Genomic DNA, 16,701 nt, shown 5'->3' with positions numbered 1-16,701 from the left:
GTAACCAGAGCAGTGTCCCTGCAGTTACCTGGTAACTGGTGACCCTCATTCATCCTGGCTCAAAAAGAAGGTTACAAGCCCTGCAGGCCTGCAGCCAGCTGCTGCCATGTCCAGACAAAGCTGGTTTGTTTTTGTGGAGGGGGGAAGTCACAGAGCTGGGCTGCGTCCCCTGTCTGGAGACTAACACAGGGCTGGTGGGGGGAGCATGCTGCCCTGTGATCAGAGCTATCGCCCCCACCTGGAGTGCAGAGGTCCCAGGGACCTGACACCCTACTGTACTGTTGTCAGCTGCATCTTTACTTGGCCATGCACGCTCTTAGCCAGCAGCATGGAATTATTCCTCAGACAAGTGAAGAGCCCTGGTGTCGCACTGCTGGGATAGGAAAATACCTGACCTCACTGTAAATAAGTGGACCAAGCCCACTGGGGTCAGTTGGTCCCACTAGGCCAAAGCCAAGGGTCTGTCCCAATAAACTGATAAGGTATATGCCTGTTAGGGACACCTCATTTTGCAAGGGGCCTCTCAGTTTGTGAACACATGTCTGAGGGTGTCAAAAGGGCACAGCAACCCCCTTGGCTCAGTAGAGAGCTCATAGACCTTGTACACCAAAAAAGAGAGGTGTATAAAGGATGGAAGACAGGAATCGCCACAAAGGAGGAGTATTTTGCGCTGGTCCGCACCTGTAGGGGGCGAACCAGGAAAGCCAAGGCTGCAACCGAACTTCAAGCGGCTACACGTATCAAGGACAATAAAAAGTCCTTTCTCAGATATGTGGGGAGTCGGAAGAAAAGCAAGGGTAACATTGGACCCCTGCTAAACCAAATGGGACAACTGACAACCGACACCAAGGAAAAAGCCAACCTGCTTAATGGGTACTTTGCACCAGTTTTTCATCAGCCCAAAGGGACCGCCCTGCATAGCATGATATGGGACAGCCAGGTTGAGGGTGAATTTATATCCAGCATTAGGTAGACCTTGTAAAGGAACACCTTGAGAGGCTGGACACCTTCAAGTCAGCTGGTCCTGACAGATTGCACCCCCAAGTACTTAAGGAGCTGGCAGGCGTTATAGCCCAGCCACTGGCAAAGATATTCAAAAACTTGTGACACTCAGGTGAAGTACCTGAAGATTGGAAGAAAACCAATGTGGTGCCCATCTTCAAGAAAGAGAGAAAAGTAGGTCTAGGGAACTACTGGCCAATCAGCTTGACCTCAATCCCTAGAAAGATTCTAGAAAAAATGATCAAAGAGACCATTCTTGACAAGCTGGCTGATGACAACATCCTGAGGGGTTTGTTGCAGGTAGGTCTTGCCTGACCAATCTCATCTCCTTCTTTGATCCGGTGACATATCACCTGGACAAAGGAGAAGAGATTGACATCGTATTATCTGGACTTCAAAAAGGCCTTTGATCTGGTGTTCCGTGATCTCATGGAAAAATTGGCCAACTGTGGCCTCAGATACATCACAATCTGATGGCTGGGAAATTGGCTCTGACGTGGGACCCCGAGAGTGGTAGTTGACGGAAGTGAATCATCATGGCGCTTTGTGACCAGTGGTGTCCCCCAAGGCTCTGTCCTTGGACCTGTTCTTTTTAATGTCTATTAACGATGTGGACACCAGTGACAGAAGTGGACTGGCCAAGTTTGCCGATGACACTAAACTTTGGGGTAGAGTGTCCACACCTGAGGATAGGTTGGTGATCCAGGCTGACCTGGATAGGCTTAGAAACTGGGTGGATATAAACCTGATGCCCTTCAATACAGAAAAATGCAAAGTACTCCACCTCGGGGGGAGGAGGGGGACCCGCAGCGTGTTTATAGGCTCAACAGTGCTACACTCGCTAGTGTGCAGGCCGGGCCCCGATCCCACCTTCGTCGCCACGTACGGCGGTGATTCCAATCCTATTCTCGCTGCCATGTGCGAGCCGGGGGCGAACCGGGGCAAACTGGACCCGTCTTCATTGCACACGGGCTGTGGCCAGCAGCCCGGGCTCACGGGGCTGGAGAGAACCGCGGGGCGGTTTAGCGCATGCGAGTTAGAATTAGTTACGGAGGCGTAATGGTTGATTGAAAAGATTGTTTACTTACACCCAAAGATGGTATTGGTGTAGGCTGGACAGGTTTCCAGGCACAGCTCCCGCTTGAATCCCCGTTGGAGGATTACGACAAACTCAGTTGCTCCCGCGGAGTTACTGAAGCTCCGTGGGTTTTGTTATTTAGTTCCCAGGCCCCCGGAGCTGTTAAGACTCCGTGGGTTTGAAAATTGGGCTCGGTCCGGTTTCTATTCCCCGGAGTTGCTGAAGCTCCGTGGGTCCGGTTCGGTTAGGTTCGAAAAGTTTCCCCGGAGTTACTTAGGCTCCGCGGGTCCCAAGTTACAGGAAAGGGATACGTCTAGGATTGCGCTCAGCGACGGGGAGAGGCTAGAAGCTAAAGCTCCGTAGGCTCGGTTCTATTGCCTCTATTACCTGCTTAGGGGAGGCGCGTCGGGTCCGCGAGGGTCCGCAGCGCTTGGAGATCTTCACGCAGAATCTCTCTCGTCCTCCCTCTTCCGACTTGGGCGGAAACTACCCAAGCCTTTTATATGACTAGCAAGCCAATCGCTAGCCGCCACGTGTGCCTACATTAGGAATGGGCCAATAATGTGGCGTAAATCCTAATACAAATGGCAGGAACTTCTTTACAACGTGTATCACTACGATGCCAAAGAGATGCACCCTGCAAAGAAGCTGTAATCTGGCGGGAAATCCCCCGTTGCACCAGAGTTCTCTCTTGCAGCAGAGAACTCTACCGTGCAAAGAAAGCGACAAATTGGTGGGAAATAATTTAGCGGTGCCGAAGCGCGCACACAAACAAAAAATCACAACTTTGGGTTGTGACAGCTAGCACCACGGCTGAAAGAGACTTGGGGGTCATAATTGAACACAAGATGAACATGAGCCACCAATGCATGTTGCAGCTGGTAAAGCAAACAACATTCTGGCTTGCATCCATAGATGCTTCTCAAGTAAATCTCAGGATGTCATCCTCCCATTGTACTTGGCTTTGGTGAGGCCATAGCTGGAGTACTGCACCCAGTTCTGGGCTCCACAATTCAAGAAGGGGTGGAGAAGCTTGAGAGAGTCCAGATGTGAGACACACGCATGATCAGAGGGCAAGAAAATAGGCCTTATGATGAGAGGCTGAGAGCCATGGGACTCTTCAGCCTGGAAAAGCACAGGCTCAGGGGTGACCTGGTGGCACCCTATAAATACATAAGGGGTGTGCATGAGGATCTGGGGGAATGTCTGTTCACCAGAGCGCCCCAAGGGATGACAAGGTCCAATGGTCACAAACTCCTTCAAGACCATTTTAGTTTGGACAGAAGGAAAAACTTCTTTACTGTCTAAGCCCCCAAGGCCTGGAATAGACTCCCTCCAGAGGTGGTGCAAGCGCCTACTCTGGACTCATTCAAGAAACGCTTGGATGTTTATCTTGCTGGGATCCTTTGACCCTAGCTAACTTCCTGCCCCTGGGCAGAGAGCTGGACCTGATTATCTTCTGAGGTCCCTTCCAGCCCTAATGTCTACGAAACCTATTAAATAAATGCACCCGCCATCACCCAACTGCATCCACTCACAACCACTGTACCAGCCAACCCTCTTCAGGTATGTCTATGGCACACACTGAAATACAGTGCCAACTGTATGTGCCAGCTCCAGACCGATGTGGAGGCCTCTACCCCATGGACGATATGGGTCTACCTCACTGTCTACCCTGCAGTGTTTGCCTGGATGTTCCCAAGTGTGTCCTGCCCACCTGCTCTGGCTTGCATGCTCTAAACCCAGTTGTGTGCTGGTAAAGCCTCTCTGATTGCTGCAGTCTCTCTCAAGCATGTGATAAACCATGGTGCAAACATACTCACCCGTTCTGGTCCCAGCACCAGTATGGCTACCGCAGTGTGGAACTCTACCTGGGATACAGTTAGTTCTGTTTCCGAATGTGGCCAGTGCTGACATGGCTACACAGAGTCAAGAAACAGTCTAGATATCTTTGCACAGCACTGTCTGCTCCGTATCGATGTTACCTGATGTCACGAAGCTGTGTGCAGTTGTACAGCCGAAGGCTATGGGCCATCATTTGGCTGCCTGCAATAGCTACTTACACCCTTACCTAGGTACTGGAAGCAGTGAATGCTGTGCATCTCTGTATGAGGCATCTCCTCTGATGTGCACAGGCTCTTGATTCAGTGCCCTATCAGGCCTCCTGGGCCCTTCACTCCTTTGAAGGTTGGGGACTGGGAGAGCCAGGGGTACCTTGGATGTCTGGGGACATCTCTTTCATAAACTTCATAGATTTTTAGGGTCGGAAGGGACCTATTAGAACATTGAGTCCAACCCCCTGCCCTGGGCAGGAAAGAGTGCTCTGGGGTCTTTCTCAGTCTCTGCCATATCTGACCTACTGTGAATAATCACAAGCCACATTTAATGAGACATTATTGCTGGCAAGGGGTCAAACGGCTTTTTTTTTTTAATTATAAAACCATATAAATTACAAATATAATACACATCACACTTTCCCATACATACATCAAAATTAAATTTCAACACCCATTATCAACATTTCTAAACATCACAAACAATTTAAAAAAACACCATTTTTACTCTCAGACAAATTATGTATCCCTCTCCTTATTCCACACAAAACTACACGGTCCCATCGTCCCTTTCTCTCCATCCCTCCACCCCCGACCACACCAGACTACTCACTTAACTTACTCCAGTTGGCCTAAGCAGGGTTCTCCAATTAACTGCTCCCAAACAGCCACTTTGATTTCTCCTCCCCACCCTGGCACCGTCACCCCCTTAACCCCACTGTTCCTCCAGATGCATTGGGCCACCAGTTTGATTCCACAGACAAAGTGCCAGGGACAAAAGGCACCCCTGCTGCACCCCCTTGTCCACCTTAAACTCATCTCCCAATAATCCATGAACCAATACCCAACTCGTTGCATTCCCATACAATACCCGTACCCACTCAAAATGTTCCAGGAACCCCATCTTTTCCAAAACCCTAAACAAAAAGTCATGCAACACACTATCATAAGCTTTCTCTAAATATATACTACCCACCATCACTTTCCATTTTCTGTCCCCCACATAGCACAGTGCATCTCTTAAGATCCACTGACTATCTGTCAGTCGTCTTCCTCTAATGGCACATGTTTGGTCCTCTCCCACTACCTGATCAAGTACCTGCCCCATGTGTTGCGCTAGCACTTTTGCTAAGAGTTTATAGTCAACACTGAGTAGAGTTATGGGCCTCCAATTTTGCAAAAGCTGCTTCCCCTTTTTATGTAACAAAACTACCCCATCCACTGCAAAACCCTTTCCTGCTTCCCCCTTCCCCAGTGCTTCTTTGTATACCTCCACTAAATCCCTCCCTACTAAGTCCCAAAAACTTAAATAAAATTCAACTGGCAGCCCATCCAACCCTGGTGTCTTATTTCATTGCAGCAGGCTCAGTGCTGCTGGTACCTCTTCCAGTGTAATGTCCGCTGGCAAGAGAGGCTTATCCTCCTCTTTTAACTTTCTTCTGCAACATTTCCATGAAATGGTCCTGCTCGGCCCTATTCACCGGTTGTGCTTTATATAAATCCTCATAAAAATGAGTAATCTCCCCCAATTTCCCCCAATACACCCTCCTTTTCAAGCCATAACCCTTCCCCGGTCTTCAGCTTCCCCACTTCCCCTTTCCCTTTCTGTACCTGCTTCTCAAAATATTTCCCCCATGTCTCCCTTTGCCCCACCCATAGTGCACGTGCCAAAAAGATGTGTCCCTGTTCCCTATCTCTGAACCAGTTCTCAACTGTTTGTTTAGCTTCGTGCAGTTCTTGTTTCACCTCCTGCCCGTTCATTGCTTCTTTGATTAAACCTTGTACTTTTCCTTGCAGTTTGGTCAAGGCCCTACTTTTTTCCCTTGACTGCTGTTTCCTGGTGGCAAGAAACCATTTCTTAACTCTGTTCTTGACTACCACCCACCAGAAAGAAATTCTTCAGTATACGCCAGCCTTCATATTCCTTTCGAAAGAACCCAGAATCCCAGTCATCTTCCAACAGGAGTGTATTTAAACGCCATACTCCCTTCCCTCTCTCTCCCCTGGTTCTCAGTTGTAAATCTACCCGGAGCAGACTGTGGTTGCTAAAGCTCACGTCTACAGCCTCTTTCCTGCCCACTCCCACACCCTCTGAAATAAAGATATAGTTAATCAGGGATACTTTACAACCCCTCGGATCAACCCTTGTTCCAACTTTTTCCTCCTCCCACACATCCCTCAACCGTTCTTCCCACAATCACCCTTTCAGCCATTGCCCCGTGCTGTCCAGTTTTGCTCCCCCAACTCCCTCTCCTCAATAATACAGTTCACAGTCCCCTTCCTCAATGATAGTTATGGTCCCCAACCACCACTCGTTACCTGCCTCCCCCGGCACATATTCCTAATTTCCGGAAACACCCCCCCCCTCACTCTGGTCACTCCGTGGGGGCATAGACATTGAAGATATCCACCCCACTACCACCCTCATTTTCTGTAATCAGCCCTGTATAAATGTTTGCACTGATTTTACATTAACCCACCCTGCATCAACCAGGATACCCAGCCCTGCAGCCTTATTGTCGTCCAGCTCTGCCCACCAAGATGGTCCCCCATCCCACCTCTTTCTCAAATGGGTATATTCTCTTGCCAGTGCTATTCTGCATTCTTGCAGACATATAATGTCTGCCTTAAGTGCCTGTAAAGTCCCTTTCGTTCTCTCCCAGTGGTTCCTTCTCATGAGGCCGTGAACATTTAATGATACAATTGTGAAAGCCATGGTCAAGCATTTAAAAAGTTAGTTCCTCCCCCACCACCTTCATCTGAGCTGCTGCTTGCAGAGGACTTGGCTGGGATGGCTGTCTCTCCCTGCCACATGTTGGTTGCTTCAGCTAGGTTCTGGATTGCCCTGGGGTTTAAGAACCCCTGTGTGTCCTCCATCCCATCCTCTCCTTCGTGACATGCAGCTGTTTCGGGGTGGTAGTTTTATTCTCCTCCCCTTAACCTGTCCCTTCTTTTCTCCCCCTACTTTCTTTTTCTTAGGTTTCCCACTTAAGTTCTTTTTCCTCTTACTCGAGCCTATTTCTTTTCTGGCAAGGGGTCAAACAGCTGCTGCAGCTGTAGAGCACAAATGAGTGGCCTGTTTGGGGAGAGCTGCACTCTAGGGCAGCAGAAGGAGGTTGCAGGTGGATGCCAGCAATGGTATGGAGAAATAAGTGATCTCTGTTTGGAGGGAGAGGGGGAAAATCTACAGTGTCTCCAGGGGAGGGGCAGGCTGGTGGAAGGGTATCCCTGGTATGCAGGGATCTCATAGGATACAGTGACCTTGTCCTTCTCTGCTGAGCTGCTTCCAGGCCTGGAATTTGGAGCTAGTGGGTCAATCTCTCTTGTAATTAGGGCATTTACATGCAGGTTCAACTCCCTCCTCTCCTGAAGGGACTTGAACCCACATCCCAGGGCGGTTCTTTATCCACAGGTGTAGGCTCTTTCAGGGATGGGACAGAGTGGAGCATGAGACCCCTTAATGTCTCCTGCAATGCTGTTTCACTTTGCATAAATAATTAAGCATGCACCAGAGCATGGACTAGCACTAAGCTGTCCAACCTTCCGGGTAAGCCTCCTACCCACCAGACCAGAGCATCAATCTCTCTGCCTCAATGAATATCCAATTATTTATATATACACAGTGGAACAATTCTAGCAGGAAAGACTGAGGGAGACCCAGCACAGACAAGCAAACCACCTAGGGTGCTCCTCTGGGAGTTCCAGGCTGTGGGTTCAAATCTGCTGGGTGGGTGGGGAGCAAAGCCTTGCTCTTACACAGCCTGGTTGAGTGCTTCAACTACTGGGTTAAAAGGGGGGAGTGGGAACCATGCCTCTTCCTTTCAGGATTCTAGCCCTCTGCTTGCTTTGCTGTTCTCATGAGGGCTTCACAAGGAAATGTGCACTGATGGAATAATTTTCTCCTCACAAAATGGAATATTTGAATTTTGGTTTCACCTTCCCTGACAACTTGAAAAATGTATTTTGCTTGGATCCTGAGCAATCTCCCTCCGACTTCTTTTGCTTTGGGTGCTGACCCCCCAAATCACCAATCCCTACCAGCTCTATTTGGAAGTGGCCTCAGGGAACATGTGCTGTCCTGGTCTCAGGGAATATCTGGGGGCTGCTCCTGAGCCCTGCTGCAGCGGGGGTCCATGCTCAGGGTTTGCACCTCTCCACAAAGAATGTGAACGTGTAGGCCTCAACGTGGGAGGATTAGGGACAGTGGGGAATCCAGATAATTCACAGTGTCAGTGGTAAATGGATCAGCCTGCAACTGGCAGCCTCAGCAAGCTAAGCATTAGCTCAATGACAGTTAGCCCCAATCTGCCCCCAGACTTGCTCATTCTCCTGCTTGGGTTGGCTCATGGAGCGGTGGTCCTGAGAGAGGGGCAGTGCCCTGCATCTCCCTGCCTTATCCTACCCCTAGTTCTTCTGACAACTCTCTTTCCCTGTTTAATGTCTTATACTTGCATGCTCCTACAATCAGAGGCAACCATGTACCTCAGTTTGTTTGGCTTGGGATACAGCTTTGCAGATATCTATTTGGGAATGCAGCCCTGTAGTGGACAATGACAGCAGGCCTCCATTCCTGTAGTTTGTGTCTGCTCCATGTTTTTTGTTTGTTTGTTTGTTTTTAAATAAAATTCATTTCCAGGGCCAGATCAGTTCTGAATTAAGTTGCAAATTTTGACTAAGCAGAACTCAGTTGTTCAAGTCTGTGTGGTGCTAGCACTGGCAAGTATTCTACTGCCCAGACTCATCAGTCTGGGGCTTCAGATGCTCCCAAATCCATGGCAGGCATCCTATGTGCAAGCCCTAAACCTGGAAGCCTTGGAGTTCAGATGCTTCTAGCCTTGCCCCCTCCAAAAGGCCAAAAGAACAAGCTAGAGAGAAAGCCCAAAGGCAATCCCGCATCGCCATAAACTGTGTAGCTGAGATCCTTGCATTTGGAGGCATTTGTAGACTCTTGCAGGGGTCAGCCTGCCTGCAATGCAAGGGACAGGCCTTTACCCTCTAACTACACCAAGTCATTCGAGGCTGAGAAGATGCCATCTCCCCTGGCGTGACTGATTTTGGGGCAGCCTTGTACCACTGCCTTACAGTATCATTCTCTCATCTGTGTTAGACATAAAAATGGAGGAGTGGGGGAGAGAGAGAGTATTCATAGATTCATAGATTGTAAGGCTGGAAGGGACCTCAGAAAATCATCGGGTCAAGCCCCCTGCACCAGGCAGGAAAGACAGCTAGGGTCAAGTGACCCCAGCAAGGTGACTGTCTAGTTCCCTCTTGAAGATTTCCAGGGTAGGCGATTGCACCACCTCTGGAGGGAGCTTATTCCACAGTCTGGACCCTAGCTGTGAAGAAGTTTTTCCTAATGTTGAGCCTGAAACAATCTTCCAGGAGTTTGTGGCCATTATTCCTGGTTTTCCCTAAGGGTGCCCTGGTGAACAGTTGTTTACCGAGCCCTTGATGTACTCCTTTCATGTAGCGGTAAGCTGCTACCGAGTCCCCTCTCAGCCTTCTCTTTTTCAGGCTGAAGAGTCCCAGGTCTTCAGCCTTTCAGTTCCCGAGCAAGTGCTGTTTCGGTGAAGCAACAACGGAGTCCTGAGGCAAAGACTCCCCAGCAAGCCTCATGAATGGTGACTTCTAAGTAACAGCAGTGGTATTAGGCATGGATGTAACATATTACTGCGCAGGTGGATCCTTAATCTCCCGGATTCATAGGAATCTGCAGATCCACAAGTGTCTGGGGGCTGGCCCAGGGAGAAGCAGAGGCTGGTGGTTGATTAGATATCAGACTTTCTTTTGGTCAGTTGTGCCCTGGCATTTGAGTGACAAATCTGCTCACACCTATGCCTGGAGTGATTGGGGCTCTGAGCAGTGTAGATATGGGACAACTCTGCCCTGTTAATCCTATTTGCATATGGTGCTGTCTGCTAATCCCCAGCAGAGCCCTTGAGAGGATTGCTATCGGTTAGCAGAGGAGCAATATTGAGTTCAGGGTGATTCAGGGTCTTTCACTAGCTGCTGCAACAGGGAACAACAGGGAAGGAAACCAGTCCTTACCTTAGCTTATTTTCTTCTGGGTGTCTTGGACAGGTGGATTCCTATGACACAGGGAAGAGCAGGACCTCTTTGTTACTCTAGAACATCCTTGAACACAAGTCTTGCAACATCAAGACTTCTGTGAGTCTGGAATTAGCAGGGAGGTGAGTAAAAGTCAGAGCAGAGCAAGCAGAAGTGATGTTGAGGAAACACCTCTGGGGGGCTGTAGCACAGGGTGTGCTGCAGTGCAGATGGTGCAGGCTGAATCCAGCCTTTAGACCGTAACTGTGTTGTTTAAAGAAGGTCTTTGAGATTGAGTATAAAGGGAAAGTGGGAGGGGGATAGGAAGGGGTTTACTGGAATGAGGGAGAGGCCATGCAGTTGGGGTGACTACCTTGCTGTGCTCCTTGTGATATGTGGCTATCTGAGCATTTTGGACTAGAGGTTCAGTACTGGGACTCACCCCCTAATCAGGAGCATGACTGACCTCCTGCCCTGCATGTCCAGGGGAACTGGAAAGCCAGATCCTACAAGTGGTGGCAAGGGGACTGGTTAATGGCAATGATGTTGAAGAGGAGGGGGTGGCTAACATTTCCAAGGCCTCCCTCAGAGGCAGAAACTGCACAGCAGCCCCTTTCCTTGACTTGCCTGAGTTAGCTACTGGAGTGGGGAGGTAGATCTGCATAAGTTAGATGGTCCTAAATCAGGACCTTGGAATCAAACACCTCCAACGGGCGATACTCTGCTCAGCGTGTGTGTGTGGGGGGGGGAGGGAGAGAGGGGGGAGTAGCGGATATTGCAGAACTGATTATTTAACAATGGATGTATGTAACTGAGTATGCAAAAATATCATCATGATTGTGCATATAATTTTCTCATGCAGTTCTTCAATTGCTATATTCCTGGCTGTTCATGTGGGCAAATCCTTAGCTTTTCAGTATTCATATTTCTCCTGACAACTACCTTCTCATTATACCCACAAATATTAACCTACCTCTCTATCATACCATTATCTTCTTAGTACTGCACCTACCCTTTAAGATAGGAGGGACTGTTTCTGCCTGTCAGTGCAGGACCTAGCACAGAGTAGGGCTCTGATGATAATCATCACATATGATAAACAGCAAAATTCCCAGTCAGTGATGTTATTTATGCTTGCAATTTTTTCTGCACTTCTGACCATGTCACCTGCACCTAGCTGTGAAACAAGTCCCTGCTGAATCTAACTTTAATATTCCAAACCTCCAAGGTAGCTGTATTTCATGTAAATGACCCCAGAGAGAAATGCTTCCATCTTTCCTGCTGCTTTGCCAGTCCCACCGCCTATCTTCCTGCAGAATCCTACCTGATTAGTGCAACAGTGCGCCAGGGAAGGCTTTAGGCTCCAGTATTCCATGACCCACTGGGCTTCATAGCAATAGGGAAAGAGAGAAATTTCAAGTTTTCCTGCATGATACAGTATTCACCTCTGGCCCTGGATGGTTTAATTCATGTCCAGATGGGATGAACTGCATAACTTTCTCTTGGCTTTGCTACTGGTATGTGATGTGACTATTTCAAAGCCAGAGGGTTAAGCTGCTATCACACGTATAAACCCATCACCTGTTCTTTCTATCACCCCATTTACCCAGAGGTTCCTCCAAGAGAACTGTCACATTTTGGTTCTTCAGACCTCCCAGGATGCTTTTGTCTAACATCATTGTCTTTTTAGGAGTTCTTTGAAGAGAGATGAATCTGTGGCTCTCCCCCTATTCTCCATATTTTGTATCACGCTGAGCCCACAGCCATCTTGTAACTAATAATGAAATAGCCTGTCTGCTGAATACGTAGCCAATTGCCACCTGCACTCTTGGTCATCCATGAGAATTGCTCATGCAAATTTGGTGTGCCACTGAATGTATATTTGTACACCCAGAAAACATTTATACCACTAGTAATTGCTGTGCCTAACTCATTAATTGGCTAATTGTGTGCCTAAATATGGATTTGGTACTGGGCTTTACATATCTACGTTTTAAGAGGTTTCTCTTGGTTCAAAAATGTTGTGATCATGCAAGCTGCTGCTTTGCTAAGGTGGAATTCCAAATGCTGAGCTGTTTCCATGGAGCAGGAGAAGTTTATAACCTGCAGGGTACAGAGGATTGTGGCTGTGCATTAACATAGGATCAAGTTGTCCTTTGGCTCCCAGTGAGCATGTGTGGATTAAGGAGCTCCAAATAACCCAAGTTCTTGTTGTCTCGTACCCTGGTGGAGTCCACCAGTTTAACTGAGAGTTCTTTTTAAAAACAGATGGTGTGATATGGTCCAAACTAATTGTTAATAATTTGGTCTTGAATAGGATCTTATGGAAGTCTGTTTGGGATTTAATATTATTCAATGTCTTCATTAACAAGATGGTGGTTGGGAAAGGCACAAAACATATCTGCTGTTGCTACAAAGGGATTGCCAGTAATTGAGAGGAGAGGATTTAAACACCCTACAATCTTGGTGACCTGAACAACCAGGCAAAAATCAATAATGCAACATTCTTTGAGGAGAAATGGAAAAGAATTCTTACAGCAAGAAATGCTCCAGTGTACAGTCAGATATAGAGAGAGAGCTGGGTACAGGCCCACAATAAGTTAACCATTATACGGCACAGTGCACAAAGTATGAATGAACAATATAATGTTAAAATAAAAGGTAAATGTTATGTTTTGTTACATTGAGAGGTGTCATGTATCACACAGCGATATATTTATCCACTTTATTGGGTACCAAAATTATTACTATAACTTGCACTCAGGAAAATATATGTTAAATGTTAGTAATTGAAAAAGTTCCCAGAGGATGCTTTGGAATAATTGTCAATGTAGATGATACAGTATTGAAGGTTGTGGCGGAGCACCTTTGGGGTGCTCGCCACTTGAGGGCTCTCACAGGAGCTGAGGGGAGCCTACTTTGGAGGAGCAGCAGGGGAAACCTCTCTCAGGAACTATTTTAAGGGAGAAGGTATATGGCAGGGCACTGTGGGTGCCTGCCACTTTAAGAGCAGAGCCAAGCAGCCAGCAGGTGCTTGATTGCGGTGCCCATTTTAGATCTCTGACTGCCTATATAAACAGGGCACTTCATTGCTGGCAGCCTAGGCAGTAACATCTCCTGGAGATAAGGGCAGGAGCTGTAGGGGATGGCTAGGAGGCTCCTGAGCGTGACCTAAAACTGCACCTTGCTGGGAGTGGGTAATCTGGTGGGGCTCTCAGTGGCGTGGGAGCCCCCCGGAAATGCCAGGCCAGTTACCACTCCAGTGAGAGGCAGGTCGGGGTGCCTTAACCCCAGCCCTCACGTTCGGGTGGGTTACATAGCATCAGAGGGAGTTGGGGCCAGGCATGGCTGCGGCCACTTGAGCCCTGTGGGGTGCAAGACCCCGAGGAGGCAGAGTGGGGGCCAGGCATGGCTACGGCCACCTGAGCCCACCGGGGAGAGAAGCCCTGTGGCCCCAAGTGAAGGGGGCAGTGTGGAGCCCCGAGTGAAGGGGAGTAGGCCTAGGTATGTCTCCGGATGCCTGAAGCTGTAGTTTGGGCCAGAGGCTGAGTAAGGGGGCTCAGTCCAAGAGATGGGGATGAGTTCTGACCCTGGTAAGCCCTCCACTGCTGGGAGGCCGAGTGTGGGTCGAAAGTAAGACCTATAATAGAGCACAATGACGTGCTGCTCCAGTGGGGGAGTGAGAGTCCCCATGAGACCCTGGAGCACCAGTTGTGGTGTGGGATAAGAATGCCCTGGTGAGGGGTAGCCCCAGAAAGGGGGCGGAGATGAGGAACCCCAGTGGGGAAGAAGAACCAGAGAGCTGAAAGCCCAGTATGTTTTACATGTATAGAGTTACCCCCAGAAGGGGCCAGAGCAAGCTTAGACCCGTTTGGGTAATTGACTGGCCACTACCCTGGTGAGGGTTGCGGGAGAGGCCCAAAAGACCTCTCCTGCAACCCGTTTGCCACCCAAGGTATGAACTGGATAAAGCCTAAGGCCTAAGGGGCCTGCTCCAACAGGGAGCAAGGCAGTATAAGTTGTTGACTCATGAAAGAGACACTGAGAGAGAGGTTGGAGTGTGAGAGGCCCTAGTGAGAGGAGGGCGGTATGAATGTGTGTGTGTCTGAGGCCTGACAATGAGGCCTAAGCTCAGTGCGGCGGTAAGCCAGGAGAACTGTGTCATCTGGATGCCATCTGTGAGGCTTGGGCTGCGGTGTAGGGGAGGAACAGAGCTGCAGATAGTGCCCCCTGGCATCGGGGTAAGAATGGGCAGCCTCCCGCCGTAATTAATTATCAACAAGGCATGGTGGGTGAGACAGCTAGGTGGCGTGCCTAAAGGCAAGTGGGGAAACTAGCACTGTGGCCAGTTGGGGAGCCCCACCTTGCCACGAAGGCTAAGACTAGGCACTTTCTGGTATCCCTGAGTAGATAAATTCTAACCCCCCTGAAGGCCAAGGAAAGGATAAGATGACTTACTTCAAGTCCCTTCCAGTTCAGGTTATTCTTTTTATAACCTTTCTCTATTAGATGTTCCATTAATGGCTTCCATTCATAAAAGAACGGGGCCAAGCAGTTGAGTCATCCATTTATTCATCCATCCATCCACCCGCCCAACATCACCACAGAACCTCCCAGGCCATAAAGATATTAGTATGTGCTTCATTCTCTTCTCCATTCACCACCACGTTGGTGGTTGGATACTATTTATGAATAAATCTGAGAATAAGCATGCTATTATGGAAAGGCTGGATAAAGAGAAGGCAGTTGTACGCAACTCTGAATGTGACTCTGATGATTATAGTGCTCATTCTGATATCTTCCAGCAGTTCATAACTTACCTTTGTCTAGCTCCTAGAAAAATTCTGTCTCCTGTATTCATGACCCTACATCCATTGGTCAACAGTTTCAGGAAGGTCATTGTTGCAGAGAGTAAGTCCATCTTTTTGGTAGCCAGGACTGATGCTGTGCCTGGCTATGACAATCAAGATAGTGACCTTTAACTGGACTCTGTGTGCAATGGGAAGCCAGTGCAGAGAATTGCAGATCAGGTTGTCATGTTCAGGTTGACCAGTGCTGCTGAGCAATTTTGCTGCTCCATTGTGAACCAAGCTGGAGCTTTCTCAGGGCTCCCTTCATCCTGGAAGAAATCCAACAGTCTAATTGAGATAAAGCCAGGCCTGCATTTGATTAGATGATGTGGATGCATTTAGCTGGCTGCAGTTGGTGAGCATTTCTTAGGTGTCTTGGGGTGTATCTACACAGCTAATTCACCTCAGGCTAATTCACCTGTTTCTTGGCTGCTTGTTCAGAGTCTTGCAGGTTTCTGCATAGCACTGCATTATGCAGTGGGTACCCACAGGTCCACAAGATGCCTAGTGGCATCTTGCTTTTTTATCTAGTGCCTCAGAGAGGGCAGCCTTTTACTGCTAGGCTTTTGCCATTCTTTGCCTCAAGCTTTAGTTACACTGTTTGACTATCATTGCTCTACCATCTCCATGTGCTGATGGACATTGATAGGGAAGCCTGGGGTGGGTTGGATGAACTCTGTGACTCCCTTTGCAAGGGGGAGCCCTGCAGTTTTACTGCTCCAAGACTGAACCCTGGGTCAGCACTGATGTTTCTTATCATGGCCATTTTCAGTAAGTCCAGAAAAACTCAGGCTCCTGTTAAAAACTTGTTTCCCTGGGGGAGATCTGCATCCAGCAGATGTTCTGCAGCAACACAGGAAAGGCTTTCAAAATGAGTCAGCTTTAACTGGTTCTTGGGCCCACAGTAGTTCAGGGCCCTTAGAAGTTTGGATAGAAGAGCTAGATTTAGGTGCCTGTACCTGCTGGCAGCATGATCTGCTTCCAAGGCCCCAAACATCCAGAACTCCCTCTTCCCCCCTGCACTGTTCAGCAGAGAGTTGTTATCCCCATGTCCTTTCTCTTCTATTATTTGTCTCCTTGGCTGCCATTGTCTTTCTGTGTGTTTCTGTGAGTAGTCTTTGATAGGGAAACCTGGGTTGGTGTGGATGAACTGTATGGCTGATACCCACCTCCTGTTCTGATGTCCCAGAAAAGAAATCCACCCTTTGGGTCCTGGTATCTTACAATACAAAAGTGGGTAGGGAAAAGAAGACACTTTTTTCATGCAAGTTATTAAGAAATTCCCCATATTTCCCCCAGCATCCAAATACAGAATATAGCCTGGAAGGGTTGCTAGTTTCTGCCTGATTCCACAATCTGGGGGCAGACTCCTTTGTTGGAAGGGATGATTATGAGCTGACAAGTTGCTTCCCAGCAGGATTACTTCAGTCTTCTCTGGGTTCCATGTCCATAAGCTGCTCTTCCTCCAGAAGCATCCAGATACCTTGGGGATGGAGTTCTTATCAGTTGACATAATGGAGATTCAGAGCTAGGTGGTGTTTTGCTAGCTGTTGTGGGGTCTTTGTGGTTTTACTGATGCATGTTTCTGGGAAGAAGCACTGATGTAACTTTACCTTTAGCAGGTGACAGGATGCTTAGCTGGCTCGAGAAGGTTGTGCCTCAGCCTCCT

The sequence above is a fragment of the Alligator mississippiensis genome, chromosome 10 (genome assembly GCF_030867095.1).
Source record: "Alligator mississippiensis isolate rAllMis1 chromosome 10, rAllMis1, whole genome shotgun sequence".
NCBI classification, from domain to species: Eukaryota; Metazoa; Chordata; order Crocodylia; family Alligatoridae; genus Alligator; species Alligator mississippiensis.
Note: the sequence above shows the minus strand (reverse complement) of the source record.